Source organism: Carcharodon carcharias, chromosome 7, assembly GCF_017639515.1.
Source record: "Carcharodon carcharias isolate sCarCar2 chromosome 7, sCarCar2.pri, whole genome shotgun sequence".
NCBI classification, from domain to species: domain Eukaryota; kingdom Metazoa; phylum Chordata; class Chondrichthyes; order Lamniformes; family Lamnidae; genus Carcharodon; species Carcharodon carcharias.
In genome coordinates this window covers 131468306-131481969 of record NC_054473.1, presented here as the reverse complement: position 1 = coordinate 131481969, position 13664 = coordinate 131468306, and positions in this window count along the sequence as shown.

The following is a 13664-nucleotide window of genomic DNA, read 5'->3' as shown; positions in this document are numbered from 1 at the left end:
GTTTGTGGTTTAATGCTGCATCAGGTATCCACTGAGTGATTGGTGATGGGGGAAGGGAATCATTCTAGAAATTCTCCTCCCTTGTTGATTTAGCAATGTCAATAATCATGCTTTTGTTCTTGAAACGAGAATTTCATTCCACTTGCAAACCTTTATAACCACTCATCCTTACGCAGCTCAAGGTTAGGACTGTCTGAGCTGTTCTGACTCACTTGCCTGGCCTGTGGCCAGGAGGATGGGATAATCTTACTGCACAGCTCTCCATAACTGTTGTTATTGTTCATCTATGATTAATTGACAGGATATGCGAATCGATAGGAGTTGACTGTTGCTTCCTACCCCTCACTCAATCCTGTGACAGATCGTCTTAATTTTGAATGTTTTCAATGCAAATGAGTCAAGTTAAGAGCCAATGAAGTTCATCTATATATGAGGCAGGGGAGCTGTAGTGACAGGCAGTGCTGGGACCTACATCCATGAACTTCCTTCATAAATATATGGAAAAAAAGAACCTGCGTAGATAAAATTAAAATTTCAATCATTCACTTCCTTCACCACTGACGCACAGTGGCAGCAGTGTGTACCATCTACAAGATGCACTGCAGAAACTCACCAAGGCTTTCAACAGCACCTTCCAAACCTGTGACCTGTGTCACCTAGAAGGGCAAGGGCAGCAGATGCATGGGTACACCGCCACCTGCAATTTCCCCTCCAAGCCATTCACCATCCTGACCTGGAATTATATCACCGTTCTTTCTCTGTCACGGGGTCAAAATCCTGGAACTCCTTTCCTAACAGCACTATAGGTGTACCTATGCTAGAGGGACTGCAGTGGTTCAAGAAGGCGACTCACCACCACCTTCGCAAGGACAAGTGGAGATGGGCAACAAATGCTGGCCACTAAAGGACCTCAATAGGCCCAAGGGGGAGAGGGCTGCCCAAAGCCTCCACTGCCTCCTGTAAATTTTGAGACAGGTCTGTGGTAGGTAGGTAGGCAAGGGGCAGGCCACAAGCTGGGTTTTATAAGCCCACCGCCCCCCCGACCTTCAAACCTGCCAGCAGTACAGCGTAAAATATAGCCCCATGTGTTTATCTTGTTTCCCATTAAATGCAGCCATGGTATTCACTTCCACTACTCCTTGTGCTTGCACATACTTACCACTTTCCAGGCAAAGTTGTTTCTTTTGAATCCTCCATTCGGTTTATTGATGACTATCTTATATTTATGGCCCCTAGTTTTTGTCTTTCCCATGACTGCAAACATCTTTTCTACAGTTTACCCTCTCAAACTATTTCAGAATTTTGAAGTGTTCTAGTAGTGAAAAAAGTTAAGCCTGTTCGTCTTTCCTGATAACCTTTCAGTTCTGTGAATCTTTTTCACACCTTTGATAGTGCCACTATATCCTTTTTAAAATATGGAGACTGGAGTTCACTGTACCCAAAGTGTGGTCTAATCAGTTAGTCTGACAAAACTTCTCCGCCTTTTAATTCTACCTCCCCAGAAATGAACACCAGTGCTTATTTTTGTGTGTTTTTTTCACAGCCTTATTAAACAGTGTCACTACTTTTAATGATTTGGGCACATAGGTCCCTTTGCTCCCTTACCTCATATACGCCTTTGTTATTCAAGCAGTGTTTGGTGTCCTAGTTCTTCCTACTAAGATGTAACACCTCATGCTCATCTATATTGAAATTCATTCATCAAACACTTTCTGTATTCTGAGCTTCGCCGGCTGATCATTGTTAGAATATAACTTTACCAATATTATAGAGACTGCTCTTGGACAGCTGAAAACCTTCTAGTATAAGGTGCGAAAGGAAAATGCTACTTGTCATATATTTATCAACAACAAATGCGGGAATTTTGCTTTATTTCATTGATCAGGTGAATCTCCTTTATTTTTGTATTTTTATCCTTGTTCCTGTGCTAGCTGCAGCCAAAGGAGTTACTGCCTGGCCTGCCCTCTGGTTGCAACGATGGGCAATGTAGCTGTTTGCCAGCAGACACAGGTGGTGACCCAGCCCTTCACTCTTCCCTTATATAATGTTCCTTTTCCTCTGCAGGGGGACATCACGTTCCTGCTCAACAAAGCAGCCTGGGAACTGAACAAAATGTCCCTTGATGCTATATCTTGTCAGTGCTTCATGCCACTGAGGATTAGTGGGCCAAAATCCAGCAGCTATTTTAACCTAGTCTTTGTCATCAGCAACCTTTTAAATGCTGATCTAATGCAAGGGTAACATGTCTCAGTATTCATATACTTAACAGGATTTATCAGCTTTTTAAAACTCTTTAATTAGAAGTAAATATAATTAAGGAACATTCTAAATTGTGCCTCTCCCCTCCTTGTTTGTTTATCCTATCTGAATTACTTTTTGTTGGTTTTGCTTGTTCATCTGTTTCAGAGCTAGGACTGAGATGATGGGGCGATCATGCACATCATTCTGTCATTTTTTCTCTTATGATTTGCACATTTCTGCCTCAATTTGTTCAATTTTAAACCACTCGAACGAATCTGACAATCACATCATAGGAACATAGGATTTAAGAGCAGGAGTAGGCCATCGTTTTGTGGTCTGGCAAGTTCCACCTCTACGGTTTACACTTTGCTACTAGGAGGTTTATTTCCTAACATAAGGATTAGGAGATTCAGCTTTGTTACACCTTTGTCGCTGCAAAAAATATGCTTTTGCTTATATGGACAGGAACATTATTGCTTCTCTATATGAAACATCATACCCTTTCTTTAAACTGTGATTTACGTTTTGTTATCAAGAGAAAGAACTTGTGTTTGTAATAATGCTTTTCATGTCCTCGGGGTGTCTCAAAGTGCCAACGAAGTAATTCTGAAGTCAGCATTGTAACGTAGGAAGCATGGCAGCCTTGTTTCACACAGCAAGATCCCACAAACAGCAATGTGCAAATGACCAGATTATCTGCTTGTATGAACAGAAAATGCTGTAAATACTCAGCAAGTTTGGCAGCAATGTGGAGAGAGAAGCAGAGCTAATGTTTCAGGCCAGTGATTCTTCGTCAGAACTGGAAAATGTTACAGATGTAACAGATGTAAGCAAGCATAGTGACAAGGCAATGCAGGGAGTGGGGGAGGGTGGAAGGAGGATACAAAAGGGAAGGTCTGTGCTAGGCGGGAATGATTAACTAAACAGCATAAGCATTAGCAGCACCTTATGGTGTGAAGAAATGGGAGCAGTGTTATGATCTGAAATTGTTGAATTCTATGTTAAGTCTACAAGGCTGGAAAGTGCTGAATCAAAAGATGAGGTACTGTTCCTCAAAATTCATTGGAATAGTGAGGTAAGTCAAGGATGGAGATCTTAGAGTGGGAGGGGAATAGAGAATTAAAATGGTAAGCAACCTGAAGCTTAGGGTCACGCTTGCAGACTAAATGAAGGTGTTCAGCAAAGTGGTCACCCCATCTTTATTTGGTCTTCCCAGTGTAGAAGAACAGTGAATACAACATACTAAATTGAAAGAAGTGCAAGTAAATTTCTGTTTCGTCTGCAAAGTGTGCTTGGGGCCCTGGACAGTGGGAAGAGAGGAGGTGAAAGGGTAGGTGTTGCTTCTCCTGCGCTTACATGGAAAGCTGCTGTGGGAAGGAGAGCAGATGTTAGGGGTGATGGACGAGTGGACCAGAGTGTTGCGCAGGGAGCAATGAAAAATGAAGGGAGGGGATAGATGCATTCAATCGTGGTGTGGCGCTGGAGGTGGCGGAAATGACAGCTAGTAGGATGTGAGGTGAGGACATGGGGAACCCCAGGTGGTTCTGGGAGGGAGGGGGAGGGATGAGGGTAGAAGTGCGGCAAACAGGATGGACACAATCAAGGGCACCCTCCAACTTGGTGAAGGGGAATCCTCAGTTGAAAAAGATATCGGAAACACTAGTATGGAAGGTGGGATTGTCAGAACAGATACAACAGAGGAGACAAAACTGGAAGAATGAAAGAGAGTTCTTACAGGAATTGGGGTGTGAGGTGTAATCAAAGTAGCTGCGTAAATCAGTGGGCTTGTATTAAATATTTGTTGATAGCCTGTCCCCAGAATAAGGACAGAGAATTCAAGAAAGGGAAGGAAAGAGTCAGAGATGGATTACGTGACAACAAGGGAGGGGTGGAAATTTGAGTCGAAGTTGACTTAACTTTTCCAGTTTTGGGGTGAGAGCAGGAAATAACATCAAAACAATCGTCAATGCACTAGAAAAAGAGGTGAAGGAAGGAACCCAAATAAGAATGGAAAAAATTGTTTTTTCATGTATCCAATGACAAGCATAGCTAGGAACCATATGTGTTCCCACAGCAACACCTTTTATTTGGATGAAGTGTGTGGAGTCAAGGGAAATTGGTCAATGTGGGAACAAGTTCAATCAGGTGGAGCACGGTGGTGGTGGATGGGAATTGGTTGGGCCTCTGTTCAAGGAAGAAGTGGAGTTTTCTTGGGTGGGGGGGGGGTTGAATGGATATGCTTTGGGTTTCCATGATGGAAAGGAGATAATGAAGGCCAAGAAACTGGAAACGGTCAAAGCAGTGGATGTAGGTCAGAGGAAACTGGGGAAGGGGGTGGGGGGGGGGGGGGTGGAGAAAAGGAATACATTTTGTGGGGCAAGAACTTGCTGAAACAATGGGTCCAATAGGACAGTCCTGTTTATGGATCTTGGAAAGCAGGTAGAGTGGACCTTGAGGGGTTGGGGGACAATGAGAGTAGAGACTGTGGGGGAAGATGTCTAGAGGAGATCAGGTCAATGAGAGTCTGGAAAATGATAGCTTGAAGTTAGGTGGTGGGGACGTGGTCCGGGGGAGATAAGAGGCAATGTTGGAGAGATCCCATTTAGCCTCCACTGGTTGAGACTGACCACTGACCTCATCTTCTCTGGGGATCGTCCCCCTCAACCCCATAGCCTCTAATCTCATCATCCCTCAATCTCTTTTTGGTATTGTTTGTGGGATAAACATTGACTAGAACAGTGGGGAGATCTCTATTCTTCTGCAAAATAGTGTTATGGATCATTAACATCCACCAAAGAGAGAAGATGGAGGCTTGGTTTAACATCTCATCCAGATGATGACACCTCCAACAGTGCAGCACTCCCTCAGTATTGCACTGGAGTGTCAGCCTAGATTTTGTTCTCAATTCTCTGGATGAGAGCCCACAACCTTCTGCCTCAGGTGCAAGTGCTAGCACTGAGCCATGGTTAACACAGTCCCACCAATGCAGTAAATGCAGGACATATTCAATATAGAAAACATCATGGTTGGAATTTTAGTCCCATCGTGGCAGGGCACCGTAAAAGCAGTAAGCCATTCAAAATTCCATTGACTTTGTTGGGACCGTAAAATGCCACCAGCATAAAATTCCACCTCATAATGCAGAAAATTGTCGGATTTCTAAGGCTGTGCATATGCTACCCATTGTTACTGAAAGCCTTTGCAGTTTCATTATTAAAAAGTTGTGGATACCCGCGAGTGATTACAGCAGACTGACTGACCAAGGATTTTTCAGTTGAACATCATATTTACCACTCAATTAGATTTTATGGGTGGTTTCATTCTTTTTTGGTTTAAGTTTGTGCCCTTAACATCATTTTTAGAGACAGTTTTCATTAATATACAAGAGGCCGACTGTCAGTTTCTTTGATGGGCAGTGACAGTTCCGTCGAAGCTTTAATAATTGTACCTTCATTACTATGAATTTAGCAAAAATGTATTTGAATGAATCATCAGTAATTTTGCACCCAGTCACATTTTAATTGTCTCAAAAACCATTTCTTCTGGCTTTATTTCACAATTGCCAAATCTTTGAATTTCCAACTACTCTCTACAATAAACTCGCTGGATATTGCTAACTGTCAGCATCTGTTTTAATGTGACACACACTGTGTTGAATTATAAAAATCAAACATAATATCGTACTTTGGATTAATGGGAATTGCTGTCAATGCAAGAACATTGGCATTCATGATCAAAATACAAATAAGAAGTGATTTTACATTCATTCCCTCTCAAGCTATTAAGTTAGTTGCTTTTGTTGGGGGAGAAATGTCTTTCCATTGATAATATTTCCTTCATAAAAATATTGATATCGTAATATAAAAGTGTGTTGAATCTGACCTATGTTTAGATCGTTTGGTAGTTGTAAACAGTTCTGAAAAGAAAATGCAGCTAATTCATCAGATTTTACAGCATGTCAACATTTTTGCATAGGATGCATGTACCCGGAGCGCTGACAGCTCTGCCATTCCTAAGGGGCAAGTACTTGACAATTCACCAGGGTATAGGGGCAGATTTGCAACCCAATTAATTTTTTGTGCTATAAAAACATTTTTAGATTTTGGTACAATACAACCTGCCATGAAATAGCCCAAGTTTATCTCTCTTCAAGGGGAGGGGGAACAAGAACAATGTTGGTTTAGCTTGAGAGTTTTTAATGAAAGTAATAGATCAAATAAGACGAACATTAATCTGTGTACCAATCCCGGTTCTAAGGAGGACAGCAATGCAATCACGTACACGGTGGGGGTGAATTGAACCCACTCTGCCTGGCAGGAATGGTGACGTGAGATAGTTAAAATCACATTTGAAAACTTACTGCTCTTTTCCTATCTACTGCCATTTTAACCACGCTTCTTTTTTAGTTGGGAGGCTCATGAGTACTTACAAATCGATGGTTCCATGATATCATTAGGATCCTGATGCATTTTTAACTCAACAGTTTGGTAGCTCTGCGCAGCACCCAACCCTCTAAGTCAAACCTAGGGACTGGTTGTAGAGGACCTTTGAAGCACAATTTAAAGGATCATTCAGGTGCAGCCACTCAGATCAAAGCGATCTGTATGCTATTGTGCTATTTGGGTTTCCAAGTAATTTCCCAGTTTTGGGATTTGCTTGTTTTTGATTTTCTCTGCATTACTCACCTAACTAAACACTCACAGTTGATCATGGATATCATCCTTGCTTCATTGCTTTGAATGAAGGAGTAGCAGCAGCCTCTAGATTTGTTGAAGCGGAAGCTAGATAAATACACAAGGGTGAAAGGAATAGAAGGTTATGCTGATAAGATTAGATGAAGAGGGCTGAGAGGAGGCTCACATAGAGCAGGTACACCCAACATAGACTAGTTGGGCTGAATAGCCTGTTTCTCTGCTGTACATTCTGTGTAACAACCAGGATGGGCAGGAGATAGGCCGGCTAGGAGACAGTAGAATAGGAACATGCTTGCAAAGGTAATACCCAGCGTGCAAGCTTGAAAGTCTAGAGTGAATTTTCTGGAACTCTGAGGAGCAATGCATGAGGAGACTGTTCTTCTGCAGTTAGATAGTGACTGGTCTCTGCAGCCTACTGCAACAAGACCTGCTGTCTGCTGGGCCAGTTGATCATACTTTCTTTAACAATGGCTGTCAAAGTCACCACTGCCCTCAACATTTTGGCTTCAGGCTGCCTCCTAGGTACTTCAAGGGACATCTCCAAATCTGCCATGCACAAGTGCTTCAAACCTTATTTACCAGGGCCAATCAATACAGCATTTTTCCCATAGCTGACAATGAGTCACAAGGCGAGGAGTTTTGGGATTTGCAACAGTGATGAGCTTCCCTAGTGGCTCACGTAATCATCAAGGTGTCAGAAGATCAATCACTACCTCGGTCCATTATTGCTGGCTGCGCCGGGACCCTAAACTCTAGAATACTCTCCCCTATACTTCTCTGCTCTCTTACCTGCTTTAAGACACTGCTCAAAACTTCTCTTTGACCAAGCTTTTGGTCATCTGACCTATGCCTTATGTGCAGTGTCATATTTCATTTTATAATGCTCCAGTCAAGTACCTTGGAGTGTTTTATTACATGAAAGGCACTATATCAATACAAGTTGTTGTTGTCACCAACAGGGAAGGCTGTCATTCCATTAAAGCCCAGCTAAGATACTTAGTGGATGTTTCCTCCAATTGTGGCTGGGGGGCGTGGGGGGGTTCTAGAACGAGGGGGCATAATTTAAAAATAAGGGGTCTCCCGTTTAAGATAGAGATAAGGAGGTATATCAGAGGGTTGTTTGTCTTTGGAATTCTCTTCCATAAAAGACGCTGGATCATTGAATATATTCACGGTTGAGTAAGACAGATTTTTGATCAACAAAGGAATCGAGGGTTACGTATAAAGGTGGAGTTAAGGCCACAATCAGATCAGCCATGATCTTATTGAATGTCAGAGCAGGCTTGATGGGCTGAATGGCCTACTTCTGCTCATTTCTTACATTAATCCATGATCATCAGAAAAAATATCATGTAAGCCTGTGCCAGTTGACAGTTGTCATGATGTCTTTATCCTGTACCAGTCAACCACCCCCGCACCATTTCACTCTTCCAGAAATGTTAGTGGACAATTGCGGGGAACTGCCTTTGCTGTGAAAAATGAAATACCTCATAGAAAGGTGAGAAAAAAATGGATCTTGACCCAAATAAGTGATTAGGAGGGGTAGGCCAAAACCTTTGTCAAAGAGATGGGTTTTAATCAGGGTCTTAAAGCAACAAAGGGAAATATAGGAGCAGAGAAGATTAGGGGGATGGTGCCAGAGTATGGGGCCTGGGACAACTGAAAGTTTGACTGCCAAAGGTGGCGCGAATGCACAAGGGGCTAGAGTTAGAGAAACCTAAAGTCGGGAAGATGGGTATTAGGCCTAGAGGAGAGATAAGAAGGGAGAAAGAGATCCTGGAGGTGGTGAAGCATTAAAGGAAGCTGGTGTGATTGGATTTATCAAAGGTTGAGGCACCATTGCTACAGTCAAGGAGAATGTGATTTGTGACTTCTACAGGAAGTTTCTATAAAAGATGATATGCTATGTGTTATGACCAAGTCTGGAGGGGTGGATAAATTCCCCTCTTTCCACTCCTGAGATTGGTAGTAACAAAGTTTTAATTTTTAAAAAGTTGTCATTTTTTTTTCTGATTCTGTATGTAAAGCTATATGAAGAAATACGCCAGCCAGACCCCTAGTTAACAAGAAAGGAATTAGTTTTGTTAAAAACTCACTGACGTAAAAGTATAAAACTTATTAAAAAGGTAAAAACACATTCCAAATCCCAAGATACACACACACATGCAAAACAGTTATAGGATGCTGGAGGTGGAATTGATAAGAGTTAAAGTCCGCAAGTAAAAACATACGTTCCGTTGTTCCTTTGGCAGTCTTGAAATTCCACGGGTGTTGCAGCTGGTGTAAGCTAGTTGTTTTTCTGGAGACAGTCTCTTTTAAACTGTAATCCACTTTTTTCCAAAGTGGATGCAATGGCACTTGCAGTTCCTTTCGATTAATATACTCTATCTCTGTGATGTATTCCAAAATGTAATAGAAACAGGATCCCGAAATTCAGAATAGCAGGGAAAGAGAGATGCTGTTACATTGCGCAGTCTTCTTCTGGATGTAAATTTCTGCAGACTTTTGCTGTAACAGACAAGCTTAGAATCACAACTTTTCACATGCGGGACTTCAACCATGTGACAGCTGGCTATCAGCACACAGTGTAGTGCAACCATATATACAAAAACGCTTCAATCTCCCATTGTCAAAGCTATAAAGATACCATTGAAACAGATAAGGGGTACTTAGCATCTCCTTGTGTAATGAGTTTTGTTAGTCCTTCTTTGTTCTTGGAAGTTTCTGGAGTCATGAAGTCTGATGGTTTGTTATCCTTATGTTTTGCAGAGTTCAGACAATGGCAGGTGTGAAGTCCATCAGGCGAATTGCCTAGCCATTTTCCTTCATAATCCATGCTTAGAGGCTTCTAGAAGCTTGGCCAATTTGTAGGTCAGATGACTTCTGCAACCATTTTAAAAGTGCCTTTGTGGTTCTAGCTGTTTCTTTTCCTTTTTAAAAAAAAACAATCCAAGGCATTACACCAACCAGTGAAACTAATGATTAATATTCCACATTGCACGTGACACATTGTCATGACACATGCCACTTCTTCACTAAAAAACTTGGAACACAAGCAGCAAGCAATATAAAGGAAATTCTAACAAGTTTGAAGTGGACCACATCTAAATCCCAAAGTAGAAGAGCTGAATAATTGGACACAGCTAGGAGGAGCTATTTCAGAAAATGAATCTTGAATCTCTGGGATCAAGCAAGTACCCCAACAGAAGGAAAAACTGTGATGATACTTCCCAGCCAATGAAAACTTTAACCTCATCCTATAGGTGTGTATGTATGTAAATATATCAGAATATATGTATGTTGAATAAAATGAAAAAATCATTGGATCACTTCCAAAGATATCTCTCATTACTTAAAATGTTTCAATTTAATACTGTTAAAGCATTAAGTAGGGAAAGGATATGCAATTGATTACAGAACATGCTGGAAAAAACATAACAGATCTGGCAGCAGCAGTGGAGAGGGAAACGTTTCAGGTCTGTGGTCTTTCATCAGAATCCTGACCTGAAACAATAACTGGGTTGCTTTCCTTAGATGCTGCCAAACCTGCCGAGTATTTCCAACATTTTCTTTTTTTATTCTAGATTTCCAGCTGTATTTTGTTTTTGTGCATAAAAGGTTATGCTGATAATTCCAAATGTGTATCAGCTAGTCTGTTTCCATCAGGTCTTGAAAATAAGTGGCTTGGTTGGAGAGTCTGCAACTTCTGAGAAGGCTTTAAGAAAGTCCAATTGCTAAGGACCATAGTTAAAGATGAAGACGCTCTTGTTGATGTAGTGTATGTATTAGGATCTTCACAGCATTCAGGTGTATGTTGCTGAGTACAATGTCTCAGTTATGGGAATATTTCTTGGTTGTACAGTGATAAACACTGATTAAGACTACACTGCAATATTTTGCAATGTTATGTGATATTTTGCCCAATGCAAACAGGCTTTAGTCTTAATCTCTGTCTCAATCATAGTGCCAATAAAGAACAGGCTTGAACTAATTACAGTGGTTCCTGCAGTCAGAACCATGTTAATATCAGAACCAATATCTTTCCCCAAGCCCCCATGTTGTGACAATATGTCTGAGATACCAAAACAAGATGACGCAATCTCCTTAATCCATGATAAATACAACCCAACTGTAAGTATAACAATTATATTTGTTTTCTGCTTCTAATCCACGGTGTAAACAGGAACATACTGTGGAGTTATCTGATTGGGTTCACCTACTTGGGTTAAAACCATTTCCAACAAACTCTGTCATTTGTTGTCAACACAACGTTCACTGGTTCAGATGAGAATCGGGTTTCAAAGTTGTTCATCTAAATTTCAAATGCTATCAAGAAAATGTGATGCAATTACATTTTACGCAGTAGCTGAATAGTGAAGCATTCCTGCAGTGGTATGCTATCCCAAATATGCTTCAATGTCTATCTGAGTATCATCACAGTGCCGTGTTTCTTGAAAGAAAGTGACTTCCTGCAGAAATGTGATGCTGTTACCTTTTTCCCTTCTAATTCATTCCACAATGTTTATTGTAATGGATGCCCCCCCCACCTCCATTTGCTTACTAGTTTTGATGTCAGGGAGGGAGCACAATCATGCTGGAATTGCAAATTATGACCAGAAGGATGTGATAACACGTTCCTGTTGTCCGTTTTTGATAGAAGACAAATTAAAGCTAGCCACTTTTTGTAATACAACAAAAGTGTTGGCAAAGAAAATGTTACTACTGGTTGAGAATGTTGAATTTTTTATCTGTAGTTGCACTTGTGTTGTAGCTGTTTCTCTATCATTCATTCCGCATGCAGCATATCTTGAAGGAATGGACGCTTGGTTCGGCAGCTTTGCATGATCTTTGCATCATCTGTCATGAGCTGGAAGCAGAACGAAAAGACCAGTGTCACCTTCCTATTGGCAGATGGCAACACCATCACACCAGGGGTAGTGGCCAAGAACTTCATTGGCACCACGATCATTTTACACCTAAACATCCAATATGGTGGGTAATGTGTGTGCACTCCTCCCCAGCAGGTGGTGTGCAAATTACCATATTGGATCTGTAGACAGCCAGACCTGTCCTAAGCATGGACCAAGACCTCCAGTGTCAGAGAAACCCAGTGCCCTTTCTGGACCTCTCCCACTCATCTTCCCAAGTTTCCCTGTTGTCTATAGTGAGAGAGCACCTGCCACTTAAGAGGTGCTAACCACCATTCAGTGGCATCAGCAAAGCCTGATTTCCTGCTTCTCCTCTGCCCCAAACAGGCATGCAGCCTATGAATAGCATGGATAGAACTGGCTGCACTGAATCATTATCATGAGGTGCCCAATTTCACATGTTCTCCAGCTTGTGCCCAGTCCTCCACACCGTTTTCAGTCACAAACGAATTTGTAAGCCATAGCTCCGTAAAAGACAATACCACACAGTATCATCCCTTCGATATTGAATGCTTGTACAGTCTGCGAGAATTTGCAATGGCTTTTATGTCTCCAATCCATTGTGCATGGACTTAAATTTTCACTGTTAAATTCCACAGAGTGAAATTAACATTCCATTAGAAGCTTACCCTATCAGTCTGGAAATTCTAGAAAGTGTCAACTTGTTGTGGATTTATTTTTGGTCTGGAAATCGTCCTTCTGGAGTGAAAATGTATTCGTTTTATGTAAACATTTTATACAACCAATCTAAAGTTTCTGTGAAGCGAGCAGTTGGAGTTCTGATATCTACACTTTGATAGGTATTAACAGATTGTCAGATAGGGAAATAAATCCGTGTGTCATGATGGACAGGAATGAAACTGGAACTCTCAAACAGCTGGGATTCATTTGATAATATCTGGATTGATGTTGGTAAGGCTCCTAATAATTATTTTTACAGGCAGTGCCCTGGCCATACAACAAACCACGTATTTTTTTGTTGCTGCACTAATTGTTTTGGGATAATGATTTTGTTTGTTCTGTTTAGTTACTTCTGAGGTCTCCCTGGGTTTCATTCTACATCCCAACTGAAAGAACTGGCAAGTTGCACCCAGATTACTAATGGAGTCAGCCTCAAATCAACCTGCAGAATGTGAGACTATGGGAAATTCATCTTCCAAGGCACACTTTCTTCTTCATTAGGGAAACACATGCATTGCTCTGCAACTTCTCCTAATGGCATAGCTTAGGCTGGGAACTTATTCCTATGGCGGACGGGCTGGGCGGGAGCAGGCAGGGGCGGGTGTGGAGCCATTCGCCACCCACAACCGGCTACCGCCATTTTATGCATTGGCCCACCCATCGTAATGCGCGGCCGGTAGCGCTCAGTGCTACCTGCGTGGACGGGGGAAAGGAGGGAGAGTTGGGACCTGCGCTCTTTCACGCACATGCACAAAAGAGCCCAGCAATCTCCGAGGCACAGAGCTGCCTCGGGGAGATTGAATAGACAATAAAACAGTTCCAATAAATGATGTAAAAATTTATTTAAACATGCTCCCTCATGTGACAGTGTCACATGAATTGGAACATGTTTGTAAAGGTGGGAAAATTAATTAATTTATTTTATAAAAGCTTCAGGAAACCTCATCCAAAAATGCGAAGGCCGCCTGGGCTTTTTGCCTGCCCACCAACCTTAAGGTTGGAAGGGCAGCGTTCTTACGTAGTTTAATTAATCCCTTAATGGCCTTAATAGGCCCTTAATATTTCAGCGGGTGCATAGTGACTCTGGAAAGTGCCTGCCGAACGACTTATCGCGATGACG